A 12,073-nucleotide genomic window follows, 5' to 3' on the forward strand; every position below is an offset into this window, starting at 1 on the left:
TTCGTGCACGGGGGTGTGTGTCCCTCAGCCCAGCCTGTACCATCTTCAATCTGGGACCCCTCGAGGGATGTCCAACTGCCCATTTAGGCCCAATCCTACTGGGATCGGGCCTGAACGGGCAGTCGGACATCCCTCTCACAATCTAGGACTGCTGGCTCACAACTGCTCGCCTGCCTGCCTTCCTGATTGCCCCTAACCTCTTCTGCCTGCTAGCCTGATCACCCCCTAACCATTCCCCTGCCAGCCTGATTGATACCTAACTGCTCCCCTGTTAGCCTGGTCACCCCCAACTGCCCTCTTCTGCAGGCCTGGTCCCCCCTAACTGGCCTCCTCTGCCGACCCATTCACCACTAACTGCCCTCCCCTGCTAGTCTGGTCCCCCCCCAAACTTCCCTCCCCTGCTAGTCTGGTCCCCCCCCAAACTTCCCTCCCCTGCTGGTCTGGTCCCCCCCCAAACTTCCCTCCCCTGCAGGCCTGGGTCCCCCCAAACTGCCCTCCCCTTCAGGCCTGGTCACCCCCCCCAACTGCTCTCCCCTGCAGGCCTGGTCCCCCGCAACTGCCCTTCCCTGCAGGCCTGGGTCCCCCCACAACTGCCCTTCCCTGCAGGCCTGGTCCCCCCCCCAATTGCTCTCCCCTGCAGGCCTGGGTCCCCCCCAACTGCCCTTCCCTGCAGCTTGATTGCCTTCAACTGCCCTCCCTTGCAGGCCTGGTCCCTCCCAACTGCCCTCCCCTGCTGGCCATCCTGTGGCAGCCATCTTGTGTCCACATGGGGGCAGCCATCTTTGACCACATGGGGGCAGCCATCTTGTGTGTTGGAGTGATGGTCAATTTGCATATTACCCTTTTATTAGATAGGATGCTGTTCTTTTTGGTTTATCTCAGGGGCAATGTTATTATGTCTGTCCCTTGTTGCTGTTTTTTATCCCATGGCTGAGGTATGTGAAATAGTTATGTGGGAAGTGAGACAAAGTGTCAGATATTTTTTATTCTATAAGTTTTAGTTCCAATACAAAACTGACTAAAAGTCATGACAAGTATAAATCCTCCCCTCATTCTAGTGGATCCTAATGAGCTCATAATTATTGGCACACTATCTTATCTTCCTCAAGGAAACAATGAGAAGTGACTGCACATGTCAAAGGCTCTCTCCTTATGTATCATAATGGTTGGAAATAGGCATTCCTGTTTTGGATCTAAGAAATAGCCTCCTAAAATAAACAAGTTCATTCTAATACTCTGAATATAACTTGTGCTATTTTGTAGAAATACCCTGAAGCACTTTTTAAATTTTACTCTAGAAAATAATAAACAGAACGAGACTACCAAACAAACACTTAAAAATCACGCATCTATAGTTTTCTGATATATCTCATATTCACTGATTTGAAAGAAGACCATTCTCTACCTTGGAAAAATGTGCATGGGTTTTGTAACAGTTATCTGCTACTTATAAGTTGGACTCTTCCTGTTTTCAAAATTATGACTTCCTAATCAAAGTTGAGGTTGGAGATATACTATATACATCTCTGTATAATACATACACCAGCACATATAACTTATGGAAAGCCTGAAATAAAATGTGTACTCAGTAAATACCAGCTACTAGAACATAGGTTGTCTACTATGATATCTACAAAACAGAAGATGCTTAGTATATACTCACCTATGATAACAGATATGAGATTTTATGTAATGTTATGTATGTTTAACTTATATTCATTATGGAATTAAAACCTAAATTATATTATAAGTAAGAGTTAAAGATCAAATATGACACCCATTAGTAGAACTGGCAATGGAGGGGATATAATCACTGATCATACAGAAAAAAAAAATAAAAAGAGAAGTTAAGAATAAAAAAAATAAGAAGTGGCTGTTTTCCCTATCTTCACTTAAAGCTGGCAGTGACACAGAGGAAAAGATAACATAGACAGCTGGAGATAAGCAAGTACTGAGGAGAAGGAAGAATGCACTGGAAGGTTGCACTTGTGGTTTATTAATGTAGATGGGGATGGATGTGAGTCAGAAATTAGATTTTCTAGGTAGGACGAGAGAGAGAGAGAGAGAGAGAGAGAGAGAGAGAGAGAGAGAGAGAAATTAAAAATATATTGCTGAAAAGATCCAATGATGTGAGAAGAAGCAGTGATTACTCATTAAAGGAAAGTTGAAGGATTATTTGAAAAATTAAAAGATCAGATGTATAAATGAATCAGGTTATTCAATGATTGAAAGATGATAAAGAGAATATATAAGTTAATAAAGCAGCCCCCTTCTTTTATGTTTTGTTCTATCAGTAAATGTTTATCATGAGTTTACCATGATTATTATTTAACCAATAACAGCTTATATGATTCTTTCTACCTGGAAAGTTATTTATCTGTCCTATCATAATTACCAAATAAACTCAAAATCTATTTACCTCATGTCAACTTCTTTAGAATTTATTCCCTTCTCCATATTCTCATTGTGCTGGTTCTTTCTTTAATCAAAATTATAATCTGCCTTGTATTATAAAAATTTTGTTCATGTATAAATAAAATATTAAGTACCCACTGTGAGCCTGGCATTTTGTTGAGTTTCAGGGGTTCAAAAATCCCCTCATGGTTCTTATAATCCAACTAGAGACCCAGTGCATGAGATCTGTGCACTTGTGGGGGTCCCTCAGCCCAGCCTTCACCCTCTCACAGTCCGGGAGCTCTTGGGGGATGTCCACCTGATGACTGAGGGCCTAAGCCTGCAGTCAGACAACCTTAGGGCTGCCACAGTCCTGAGCCTGGCTTCTGTCTGAGTGGCACTCCCCCTGTGGGAGTGCACTGACCACCAGGGGGCAGCTCCTGCATTGAGCGTCTGCCCCGTGGTGGTCAGTGCGCATCATAGCGGCCAGTTTTTCCCCCTTTCGGTCGATTTGCATATTAGATTTTTATTATATAGGATGGCAGCATTGTGATACTATATAAATGATTGAATGTATCCTGGACATCTATTGAATAAAATGGCATAATGGAGAGAATAACAAATTCTACCTGAAGATTGTCAAGAAAAGGCATCAGAAGGAAGTTGAAGCTCTCCCTGTGTTGTTGAGAAATAGAGCTTGAACTGATGAAGTGTGTACAGTACAAAACCATGTCAGAGAAACCATAACAAGCAGAATTTAGTAGGTCTGCTGAGTGTACCTCTTTCTCTGTCCTTTTTATTTTTAACATTTTCAAAATCATTTGAGGGCAAAATATAACACACACACACATACACATACACACAACCTCCCAACAGTTATTTTAACTAACTCCTCTGCTTTATCCCAACCCTTACGTCAATGTTTTGTACTTAGTAGATATCTAATCACTATTTGTTGAATGTACAAACAACAATACAACTTTACCAGCTGCAGCGTATTGTAAAAATAAGAAATGAGCTTCCTTCTAAGTGAACAGTAACTGCCAAATTCTCTCCTTTCTGTGTGTTTGTTAAGCTGCAATAATAACTAAGAACTCTTGCCAGCTCCAGAATATCATATAAATCAATGCTCAAAGCAATATTATTGTATACCATCTAGCTTTTTGGCTTTTCTTTCAGGGTTCCTGTAGTCTCGTTACAAATAGATCATTTATATTTCCACATTTATTTTTTTATAGTTTTCATAATGAGAGCTATATTCTTACCATTGCTAAATATGTACTCGGTTTTTATAAGCAAGACTATGTAGAAGATGAGTTGCTTCAACTTGTAATGCAAATTGCATAATGCACTAAAATGGCATTGCTTTTCCCCATGTACATGTGCATTTATTTGCATTTTAAGACTCTAGTAAAACTCTATTAACCATTATTCTCTTCTTTTAGTAATTTTCTCATCTTGGAGTTTTGGAGGGACAAAATAGAAACACTTATATTTTTAGTATTATTATTTATAACTTTTATGAAATACCATCTAATAAACATTGTTGTAAGAGTAACAGAAAGAAAAAAAATCCCACTCCTCTAATAAACCAACTGTTTTAATTTACAATTGTTATTTTTAGATTTCAAATGCATTCATTGATAAAGAACAACTGTGGAATTAATTTTATATGAGCATAACAATCAGTTTTATCTTCCCTATAATAAAACTATCTACTTGGGAATAAAAAAGTTGAGCTCAGATTGTTTCCCAAATTTATCTGCTGTGAATTCCTCCCTCCCAACTTTTTGACTGTTCTTAGAGGCCTGATGTATAGGACAAAGTTGTGAATGATTGTCCTAGCCAATAACAAGTTGTGAATGATTGTCCTAGCCAATAACAAGTTGTGAATGATTGTCCTAGCCAATAACATCAGCAACATGTTACTTTTTGAGGGCCACCAGGTAAAAGCAAGGCTTATTAGAATGAAGAGAGAAATATGACTACTTCAAAGGAAAGGTACTGCAGTATAACTTACTGCCCACATCACATATTGTGAGGCTTGGGCCACTTAACTTGACTGATCCCTAGTTTTTCCTTTTTTAAAATAAATTTATTGGGGTGACATTGGATAATAAAATTATATGGTTTCAACGATATAATCTGATAATACATTATCTGTCATTTGCATTGTGTGTTTACCACCCAAAGTCAAATCTTCTTTCATCACCACATATTTGATCTCCTTTACCTTTTACTATTCTGCCACCTCCTTTCCCTCTGGTAACCACCATACAGTTGTCTGAGTCTCCGAGGTTTTGTTGTTGTTGCTGTTTGCTTGTTTGTTCATTTGTTGTTTTCAGTTTTATATCCTACATATGAGTGAAATCATATGGATCTTGACTTTTTCTTCTGACTACTTGTCTTATTGATGATAGCTATTCTAATAGGTATGAGGTGGTATCTCATTGTAGTTTTGGTTTGCATTTTCCTAATAGCTAGTAAAGTTGAACATCTTTTTATATACTTGTTAGCCATGTATGTCTTTTAAGAGAAGTGCCTGTTCAGATCCTCTACCCATTTTTTAAATTGGATTGTTTGTTTTATGGGATTGCATGAATTTTTTAAAAATATATTTTTTATTTCAGAAAGGAAGGGAGAGGAAGAGAAAGATAGAAACATCAATGATGAGAGAGAATCACTGATCAGCTGCCTCCTGCACACCCCATACTGGGGGTGGAGCCCGCAACCCAGGCATGTGCCCTTGACTGGAATCGAACCTGGGACCCTTCAGTCCATAGTCTGACATTCTAGCCACTGAGCCAAACCAGCTAGTGCTAGATTGCATGCATTTTTTTACACATGTTGAATATTAACCCCTTACTGAAGTTGTTGTTTGCAAATATATACTTCCATTCCGTTGGTTGCCTTTTTGTTTGTTGATGGTTTCTTTTGCTATGCAGAAGCCTTTTAGTTTGATATCGTTCCATTCATTTAATTTTGCTTTTGCTTCCCTTGCCTTTGAGGTCAGATTCATAAAATCCTCTCTAAGACCAAAGTCCACAAGTTTAGTATGTATGTTTTCTTCTATGTAATTTACTGTTTTAAGTCTTGTATTTGGGTCTTTGATTCACTTTGAGTTGTGCTGGAGAGGTTGTGGAGAAAAAGGTACCTTCATTTACTTCTGGGAGGAATGGAAACTACTACAGCCACTAAGGAAAACAGTATGGCGTTTCCTCAAAATATTAAGACTCAGCAACCTCTTCTTTGGGTGATCCTTATTTATTTCTATCAGTAAAATATATACAATTACAGCACTTACAGAGGTGAGGGGAAGTAGATGATTTGTCATATGTAGTGTTAGGCACATAATAAACACAATAAATGTTAGCTCATCCTTTTTCTTAATCAAAATTATGTGTAAAGAGAAATATTAGCTCAATGTGGAATGTTACATGAATACCCAAAATATGGAATCTGGGGCAGTCAGCCATTTAATAGATACTCAGGTAAGAATGATTTCGTTCTGGTTTGCAACCTGACTCCACATAGTCCAAAGCAGCTCCTTTTAATCCGAGCTATGCTGGGGTTTGGTTAAATTATTTCTAATACAGGTATCAAATATTTATGAAATTTTCTCTTCATAGTATCAGGAAAGTAAGCCTGGCTTAGCAGAAGTCCCAGCCCTCCATCTCACTAACTCTGTGACTGAATATTATTTCCCCTTTTTAAAATATATATATTTTATTGATTTTTTACAGAGAGGAAGGAGGAGGGATAGAGAGTTAGAAACATCGATGAGAGAGAAACATCGATCAGCTGCTTCTTGTACACCCCCTACTGGGGATGTGCCCACAACCAAGGTACATGCCCTTGACTGGAATCGAACCTGGGACCCTTCAGTCAGCAGGCTGATGCTCTATCCACTGAGCCAAACTGGTTAGGGCAATTTCCCCTTTTTGAGCCTTATTTTAATAGAATAATATGTTACCTTAGATAATCTATCAGATTCCAGGAAGCTATATATTTTTATGGATTAGTCCATGGCAATAATTCTAGAAACATGAAATAAATAAAAAAGATTAGAATATTTTAATGAATAATAATATCTTCTGATTCTGAAATTTCCTTGTTTTTATATGAATTCATTTATTTATTCAATACAAATTTACAAAATATATTTCATTAAACAATGAGTGTACTGGATTCTGGGAATACAAACATGAGGTTAGGATTCCTGGTCTTTAGAATATGGGGTTACTAATACAGGCCCTACATATGGTATGATGCCAGCTCTATAGTATGTGTGCAAAAAGTGTCATTAAAGATGTTTAATGGAAGAATAAAGCAGAACAAGAATAAGCTTGAAGTCAGGCTTGTTTGAAGATTTTCTTAAAGTCTTTCTGAAAATGAGATTTGAGGAACAATTATTCCTTGTGTTGAAAATGAATATTCTTAATAAAAGAACAAAAAGGTTCCTTGATCAAAGAAGTTTGGTGATCACTAGATCACAATCTTCTGTAAGTTTAGTATAGTACTCTGAACTCTGAATCATGCAATAGGTAGTATTTATCAAGTTTGTTTAAAAATAGGATCAACCCTCATCTCACCTATCCCCAGCATTATTGGTATAATATTTAAATAGACTTTAGAAAATGCTATATTGTTGAGGTGGTTTTACCTTTTTTTTTCATTTGTGTATATAATGATAAAAAATAATAGGTAAGCCCGGCTGGTGTGGTTCAGTGGTTGAGCATTGACATATGAACCAGGAGGTCACGGTTCAATTCCCAGTCAGGGCACATACCCGGATTTCAGGCTCCATTCCTAGTGAGGGGTGTGCAGGAGGCAGCCGATCAATGATTCTCTCTCATCATTGATGTTTCTTTCTCTTCCTCTCCCTTCCTCTCTCTCTAAAATCAATAAAAATAGGTATTAAAAAATAATAGGAAAAGTTATGATAAAATGTATTTTATTCCCAGCCCTATACTTAGAGGCAGGCTCTTTTGTTTCTATTTTTAATTCTTCTGATGTTGTTGTTTTTTTTTCTGTAACATTAGATATTATATCTTATTAACTTAATTACTAATACAGGTATCAAATATTTATGAAATTCTCTCTTCATAGTATCAGGAAAGTAAGCCTTGCTTAGCAGAATAAGCAAGATAAGTATGAAGATAAGTATTCAGCTCACATGCCTGATTGATATTCTTTCCCTCCACTAACAACAATGTATGATATTTATATTAGTTTTTCCCTTTTTATTGATTATCATTGCAATCTAATGTAACTTTATATCTTATTCTATCCCATCAACTTTTTTTAAAAATATATTTTATTGATATTTTTACAGAGAGGAAGGGAGAGGGATAGAAAGCTAGAAACATCGATGAGAGAGAAACATCGATCAGCTGCTTCTTGTACACCCCCTACTGGGGATGTGCCCACAACCAAGGTACATGCCCCTGACCAGAATCGAACCTGGGACCCTTCAGTCAGCAGGCCGACGCTCTATCCACTGAGCCAAACCGGTTTCGGCCCATCAACTTTTGATATTATCTCTTAATACTTTTTTCCTTTTGCTTTCTCAGACCCATCATCTGACCATTCTGATCACAATTCTTAATATGCGTCTCAGTCAGAGCCAGCAGCAAGAGCACCACACAGATCTGCTGCTCTGAGTGGCTGTGAGTCCATGTATTCTTCTAAATTCTCCCATTCGACTGTGCCAGGGCTGGCTCCTGCTCGAACCCTGCCCACTGTACTGACTGTTGGGAACTTAGTCCAAGTTCCTCCTTTATCCTCTGCTCACTAGTAACAGGTGTTGCATCCAAGCCCCTCTGCCTGGGGCTGGACCTCCTAGGATGCCGGGTCTTAGATGGAGAAGCCATGAGAGGTTGTAAGAATGAATCTTTATTGCTGAAGCCAGTGGCCATATAGCCATCAGACAAGAACAGTCCTCACAGCAAAGTCCACACAGGCAGGCAGCCGGACACTGGCTGGTGAACATACATCTTTCCCATAAAGCAGCATCAGTCTCTGTACCCACAGCTATTATCTGAGCAGTTGCACGCTGTCTCCTAGACTCACCGCCTTACATCATAGCAGTACCTGAGCTCTCCGGCTCAGCAGCTTCTCCTGTCTCTCCTGCCCAGCTGCTCTCTCTAGCAGACTTCACACACTCCACCCTAGCTGCTCTCTCTCCATACTGCAGCAGACTTCTTCTTCACACTCCAGCCTACTCCAGACAACTAGCTGTCCAGTCACCTACTTTTATACCACTTAGACAAAGAAGGCTTCCTGCCAATAGTTACATCAATCATACTGAAGGGCACAGTGTACTATGTGTTCTTGTACCCACTCATGGTATCTTGGCCTGGTTGGGATTCCCAGGCTCAGAATCCTTGAACAACCCGTTTAGGCACATGCTCAGAGTGGCCTTTGGACATTCTGGTGTATTGATAATAAGGCCTCTGTGCTCCCACCAGCCTTGACTATCCAGGGACCTGGCATGGTTCCCACAGTTTCCTACAACCACACTCAAGTCTTTGTGGCTTTGTGCATAGTTTGAATTTAAAAGCTGAAAAGCAATCAAGAGCATTTACTAGTACATTAGAATGACTAAATAAATATTGTTCAGTGTTGCACCAAAAGTGAACTTCCTTTTTTTTCAAATCCAATGTCAAAACACCACAGGCCACTTAAATGAAAATGTTCCCAGATGCATATTCAAATTAATTCTTTTTTTTTCCTTACACTCTATTATTTGCTTAAAATCCGTCAATATTTTAAGTGGCTTTATATTTGGGCCATTACATTCTTGCATAGCAATCATGTGTGTGTGTGTTTCAGAGTTTCTTGTTGTTTTTATTTTTCTTTTGTATCATTTATTTTTTAAAAATCCTAATTTACCTAGAGATCTCAATCCTATTTTCTACTCTGTCAAGTGACTCACCTTACCTTCATGCCTACCCTACTTTCCCCTAGGCTCTCTCAGTTGGAATCTTTCATATTCCAGTACCAATCTAGACCAGAGCTTTTTACAACTGCTACCCAGCTTTAAGCCCAGGACTTCCCTTCATGGCTCCACTAGGCCAAACTTACTTCTTCCGAGATTCCATGTTTTATTTAATATTTCTTGTTTTGATATAGTTAATAGAGCATATCCTAATGTAACTTCAGAGTAACTTTTAGATTATATGGAACATAAACTTGCTGAAGTTTTATGTTTAAAAATAGCTTGATTTTTTTTTTGTTTAAAAATACCTAAATTTTTCATCATACTTTATTGATGTTTTAGCCATGTTTCAAACACTGGGTGAATCATTTTCCCTAAAATTATTAAAGGCATTGCCCCAGTTATTTTCTGGTATGTTATGCCACTAATTAGAAACTAAAACCAGTCTCATTCCTTTATACGTTACTTTCTTTCCTTTTTTCTGGATGTATTTAGTATCTGTTTTTAAGTCCACAAGAATGCAGTTAGTCCACCCCTCCGCCCCATTATTATTATTTTTAAAAATATGTTTTTATTTATTTCAGAGAGGAAGCAAGAATGAGAGAGAGATAGAAATATCAATGATGATAGAGAATCATTGATCTGCTGCCTCCTGCATGTCCCCTACTGGGGATCAAACTGGCAACCTGGGCATATATCCTGACCAGGAATTGAACCATGACCTCCTGATTCATAGGTTGATGCTCAACCACTGAGCCATGCAGGCCAGGCTCCCCCATTATTTTTATGGCCCATACAAAGGATACTCAGTGGTCCTGTCAGTCTGATGATTTATGTCTTACTTTAGCCAGAAGGAAATACTCTTCCTTTACTGGTTTGATAAGTTTTCTCTATTTTGACTATTACTTCTTTCAAGAAATCTTATGGGTAACATGTTGGGTCTCTTTAATTTAACCTCACCGTTTCTTACCTTTTGTCTTATTTTGTTTCTATTTTTATTGTTATTACATATTTTAAGAGGTTTCCTCATCTTTATATTTTAGACCCTCTATTTCAAATGTCTATAATCATATGTTCATCTAAAGTGATTTCTTACGCTTTTCTTTTTCCCCTATCACATCAGTCCTCATTTTATGGCTAAAATATCTTCTTAAATCCCACGCTAAGTATTAATTAGACGACTCTTTTAAGTTTTGTAAAAATGTTTCTTTTAAGTTTTTTAAAATGTTTCTATAATTATCTTTTTTTTGTGTGTCATGGTAAATATTTATGTTTGGATTTTCCTGGTCATTTTCTATGGTACTAAATCTTCTCATAAACATCATGATGTGTGGTACTTGACTTACATTTAATTGTGCATCTTTCCATTGCTGTTAGGTGGTTAAATCTGTTTTCCAGCTACACCAATCCTCTAAGATTAAGTTTCTTTTCCAAAGTTGCATTTTTAAAAAGGAATTGTTCATTGTTCTAAGAAATTGAAGGTTAGTCAACTAGAAATTTTGAAAAAGAAATTCATAGAATTATTCCTGGTTTTCTGGGTTTAGAACTCAGTCTTTCAAAGGTATACTGTCATAGTGAACATACTCAGAAGTGCTCTGCAAGCTTGTAGTTCTGCAGACTGATCTGTAAAAGCTGTGTTAAATAGAAGATTAAAAAAGAGCTGATGCCTAGCCAGTGTGGCCCGTGGGTGAGCATCCCCTATGAACTACAAGGTCACGGTTTTATTCCATGTCAGGGTACATGCCGGGGTGCTGGGCTCAATCCCCAGAAGGGTCATGCAGGAGGCAGCTAATCAATGATTCTCTCTCCTCATTGATGTTTATCTCTCTCCCTCTCCCTTTCTCTCTGAAATCAATAAAAATATATTAAAAGATAGTTGAAAAGGTTGGTTATAACATGAAATTACTAATTTTATAAACCATGTGCTTCTACACTGATGCAGGAAGCAACTGGAGTCAACAGGATGGTTATGAATAATCATATTAAAACAAGTTGGGAAAACAGAATGGCTCTCTTTTGTATTCATAATATCTTAAAATATTGCTATTATTGTCCTTATACTTCTGTGTTATAATTATTGATTTAATTATTTATATCTCATTTTCCTAAACTATGATTATCTTGATTCACTGCATCGTAGTCATTCTTGAATCACTAGTGTTAGTTGTACTTCAAGGCAGGTGGCAGATACTCAGTGTTTGTTGACTGAATGAATGAGCTAATGATGGAATGAATATTCTTGAGTTTTCCGCTCAATTGTTCCTCACCCTTAGTTAAAGCATTTCACTTATCATTTCCCCATCATAATATAAAGATAATATTCATCCACTTTTATTTCTTTTCAGAGGCTTCATAGAACAAAATACTATAAGATATATTCATGCATTTTAAAAATAGATGGTACTATATATACATGACTATTTTTATTGTCATCATCATAATCTCATTATCACCATCATTGTCATCATCATTTTTTCTTCTAAATCAAGCACGGACCCATTTCAATTTATTCAAATCTACCTACTTCAAAATACTTTCTTAAGTTTATTGATTGCTGCAGGTGTTTTTATTTTCTAACTTTTAATCACTTATTATATAGAAAATGCTTGTTCAGATTTCTGAAGAATTATAAATTTACTGGAATAAAATAACAGTTTCATGTCTTCACAGAAAAACTGAATGACTTTAATGAAATGTTATACTCAAAAGACTTTACAGATAGCATGAATTTAAAAAGTC

General features: G+C 37.6%; 1 protein-coding gene across 1 annotated transcript in view; it reads left to right on the forward strand.

The window, feature by feature from the left end:
* Positions 1-12,073, forward strand: part of TENM4 (teneurin transmembrane protein 4) — a 2,454,724-nt gene that overhangs the window by 278,576 nt on the left and 2,164,075 nt on the right. The window lies entirely within an intron of this gene.

Source organism: Plecotus auritus (genome assembly GCF_963455305.1).
Source record: "Plecotus auritus genome assembly, chromosome: 9".
Classification (NCBI taxonomy): Eukaryota; Metazoa; Chordata; class Mammalia; order Chiroptera; family Vespertilionidae; genus Plecotus; species Plecotus auritus.